The following is a 4,763-nucleotide window of genomic DNA, read 5'->3' as shown; positions in this document are numbered from 1 at the left end:
TGGAGGCTCTGGCTTTAGACATGGGCTTCCTCTTGGCAGGAGCTTTCTTTGGCATACCAGGTTTTGTGGCAGCAGTAGCAGCATACTCCTTCTTGAGAACTTTCTTCTTTGAGGTCACCTCCTCATCAACAACAAAGTCCTCATCCTCAGATTCTGAGGTTCTCTTCTTTCTTTGCCTAGTAGCAGCCGTAGGCAAGTTGCTTGGAGTGCTTCCGCTACCATCTTCATAACAGCTATTGGAGGGACTAGTGCCCTCACTGAGATTCACTTGCTCTTCAGACCTGTTCTAACTGCCATTGCCCTCTGACATCTCTGAAACTGGGCCTGTGAATAGATAGGTATAGGTAGAGTCAATGAGCATCACAAAGCATAACTATTTTGCAAACATATTGAGACAAAAACTTAACTTTAGTTTTCTACAGAAAGCATTTCGAAGCTACCGATATGACAAACTCGGTGACACCGAAGCATTAACAAAATCTAAACATGCAATTTCGGTCAGACCGAAATGCAGTTTGGTGACTCCGAGATGCTAGGGTTTCACAGAGTAAGTGATTTAGGTCACACCGATTAGTACGCTTCGGTCAGACAGAGTTGTACTTGTGCAATGGCCTGAGCCAAATCGGTGAGACCGAGATCCTCAGATCGGTCGGTCCGAGATGAGTTCGGTGGAAACCTAACCCTAAGTTTTTGCATAAAATCTATTCTAATGGAACTTTTCAGTGGATAGATTGATCTCATTCGTGGTAAGAATAATGGCAATGATCTTTGTGCGAGAATCGAAAAAAGAGAACGCACAAAGAGGTCGAGTCCGTACCCTAGCTTGGCGATGAACTCGCTACGGCGACAATGGCGGTGAGATTTCTGTTGACGGTGATGGAGACCAATGGCAGGAGGGCACTGGCGACGACGGTGACGATCTGGAAACCAAGGAGGCGACAGAGCTGGGAGGAACGGATGAGTGGTTTGGAGGAATTTCCAAAATTTCAACCCGCAATATATATACCTGTCACTGTCGGTGTGACCAAGTGGAACGACTCGGTGGCACCGAGATGCAAAACTGCTAGCAGTTACTACAGCTCGGTGTGACCGAATTGTTCAAATCGGTTGCACCGAGGTGAAAACCTAGATCAACTTAATGAATTCGGTGAGACTGAGTGTGATGAGTTGGTCTGACTGGATGCATTAAGAGGTTTTGGAATTTTAAGCCCTTGACAGATCGGTGACTCCGAGTGCTCCTCACCCGGAGGGTCCGAATTCGACTTGTTCAAAATTTGTGATGTAGCATGAATAGAGTTTGAGATGAGAAAAGCATATATAGCTAGAGGGAGTACTTAGGCATTCTTGTCCATCCATTTGGCAAAGAGAAAAGCCAAACAATCGAAGCAACAAATGGATGCCCTCGAATGGAGAAACTTATGCAACCAACATGCTCACACAATAAGATAGCAAATAAAATATGTGGCAAAGCATGCACAAACACTCTAGCATCTATCAAGCAATTGGCGATGACTAGGTCATCTATATATGAGTATATTGACTGAGGAGTCAAATGAGAACATTTGATCACAGGTTGAAAGTGCAACTAATCCCCGGGTGGTTTTGGTAATTCATAACAACATATAGCTCATTGAACTAATATCCATTCAAGTTAGATATTTCAGAAAGTTCAATAATTGGCATGGCATGGACTAGAGATGTGGACCCCTCAAAATTTTAAGGACAAAGATTGGCAAAAGCTCAAGACTCTTCATTTCTATTTTAGTGATCCAAGATCACATTGAGTCCATAGGAAAAGCCAATACTATTAAAAGGGGATGGGGTGTTGCTTAATGATCTACTTGCTCAAAATGCATAGTGATATGCTCCAAAGCCCTCAACCACTTTCTCATTCCCAAATATGTCCAAAACCTAAAGTCAAACTCGGCCCCACCGATTTGATCTATCCGGCACCGCCAAGTTCTTTTGACATAGCCACTGCTAGAAACCCTAATCAATTCGGTCTCACCGATCGGGATCTCGGTCTCACCGAGATGGCAATGCAAACTCTCTGTTTCCCTTCGTAACGTTTCGGTCTTACCGAAATGAGCGATCGGTCCCACCAAGTTCACAATGTAAACTCTCTGTTTCCCTTCGTAATGTTTCGGTCTTACCGAAATGAGTGATCGGTCCCACCGATTTTACCTGACCAACTCTCTGTTTGCTCATTGCTGAAATCGGGCTCACCGAGTTCATGCAATCGGTCTCACCGAGATGAGGTTTTGCCCTAACCCTAGCACATCGGTCCCACCTCAGCCTGTGCAAAACCGAACCGAAAACCAAAAACCAAACTGAAAAAACAAAACCGAACCGAAATTTGGTTTTTTCAAGTTTTGGTTTCAGTTTCAGTTTTCACTTTTGAAAACCATATAACCTCCGGTTTTTTCGGTTAGAAACCGACGGTTTTCGGTTAAACCAAATTAAACTGATAGAACATTCATAGTGTGAAGATATTTAGCTAAAGCCAGAGCCACACCTCCTTTTGTAGCCTTGTGCTCACCGTGCTTTAGCTCCATACGCGAGGTGGTACTGAACTTTGCAGAGACAGCCAACGACCTGAGCACATGGCGCTTCGTTTTGCTTTCTTGGGCCTCAATTATCCAGCCCATACAACCAGTTCTGGGCTTCTGGCGCAAGTTGGAGATCGCTTGCCTAAAAGAAAGGCCAGCCAGCCACTGGAGTGGGTCGTGGCTCGTGGGTCAAACTCTTTTCTTTTCTTTTTTGCTCCCTCACGTAATAAAAAACTTGCCTAATCCTCAGACCCGCTGTACTGCCTAGGACCAAATCATGTGTGCCACTGCCATCTAATAATGATCTAATCTACGTAGGCATTTCTTACAAGAATTTTTTTACATACATGGCTACATGCACAGACCAAATCATGCGACCAAAAATATTTGTTGTCCATTAAAAAATTTGCGTCAACTTTGGTTAATTTGGTTATTACCGAAACCAAACCGAAAGCAAATGGTTACAACCAAAACCGAACCGTATCTCCGTATAAAATCGTATAAACTGAAGTATAAAAACCATATAAACCGAACCAAATCAAACCGAAAAAACCGAATACATAGGCTGAGTTCCACCGAGTTGATCATGTCGGTCCCACCAAGATTCCTAATGTTCACATTTTGAACTGAATCGGTTTCACCGAGTTCTTCTATTCGGTCTGACCGAGTTGGGTCAATTGTGTGTAACGGTTGGATTTTGTGTGGAGGCTATATATAGTCCATTCAAGAGAGAGCCATCAGAACGTGCATACACTTCCGCTACTCATGGAGGGCTCCACCCACGAAGGGTCCACAAAGAATCAACCTTGTCTATCTCACCATGGCCATCGCCCACGAAGGACTTGCCTCACTCAGGTAGATCTTCACAAAGTAGGTGATCTCCTTGCCCTTGCAAACTCCTTGGTTCAACTCCACAATCTTGTCGGAGGCTCCCAAGTGACACCTAACCAATCTAGGAGACACCACTCTCCAAAAGGTAATAGATGGTGTGACGATGATGAAATCCTTGCCCTTGTGCTTCAAATGATAGTCTCGCCAACACTCAACTCTCTCTCACAGATTTGGCTATGGTGGAAAGATGATTTGAGTGGAAAGCAACTTGGGGAAGGCTAGAGATCAAGATTCTTGTGGTTGGATTGGAATGTCTTGGTATCAACACATGATTAGGTACGGTGGTTCTCTCTCTCTCAGAAAATGAGTAGCGGAAGTGTATGCACGTTCTGATGGCTCTCTCTTGAATGGAGTATATATAGCCTCCACACAAAATCCAGCCGTTACACACGTTTGACCCAACTCGGTCAGACCAAATAGAAGAACTCGGTGAGACCGATTTAGTTCAAAATGTGAACGCTAGGAATCTCGGTGGGACCGACATGATCAACTCAGTGGGACTGATGTGCTAGGGTTAGGGCAAAACCTCATCTCGATGAGACCGATTGCATGAACTCGGTGAGACTGCTTTCAGCAATGAGCAAACAGAGAGTTGGTCAAGCAGACTCGGTGGGACCGATTGCACATTTCGGTGAGACTGAAATAATTACAAAAGGTTACAAAGAGTTTGCAAGGCCATCTTGGTGAGACCGAGATCCCGATCAGTGTGACTGAATTGACTAGGGTTTTTGGCAGTGGCTAGGTCAAATGAACTCGGTGGCGTCGGAGAGATAAAATCGGTGGGGCCTGAGTTTGAGTTTAGGTTTTGGACGAATGTGGAAATGAGGAAGTGGCTCAGGGTTTTGGAGCAATATCACTAAGCACTTTGAGCTAGTAGACCATTAAGCAACACCTCATCCCCTTTTAATAGTATTGGCTTTCCTATGGACTCAATGTGATCTGGATCACTAAAATGAAAATGAACTGTCTTGAGCTTTTGCCAATCTTTGTCCTTAGCATTTTGAGGGGTCCATATCTCTAGTCCATGCCATGCCAATAATTGAACTTTCTGAAATATTTAACTTGAATGGATATTAGTTCAATGAGCTATATATTGTTATGAATTACCAAAACCACCTGGGGATTAGTTGCGCTTTCAGCATCGCATCAAGCCAATAATCTTTGTCCGGATTAAAACATTTCATAATGACACATAAGACCTTGAAAAATTCCACCACCATTTATAGGCCATCCATGGACAATCTCTTCACAAGCATAGTACATAGCACGAGTACAAAAAATGTTAATGATATGAAACTTCTGCGCTCGAATGAATGCAAATCA

This window comes from Triticum urartu, chromosome 5 (genome assembly GCF_003073215.2).
Source record: "Triticum urartu cultivar G1812 chromosome 5, Tu2.1, whole genome shotgun sequence".
Taxonomy (NCBI): Eukaryota; Viridiplantae; Streptophyta; class Magnoliopsida; order Poales; family Poaceae; genus Triticum; species Triticum urartu.
Note: the sequence above shows the minus strand (reverse complement) of the source record.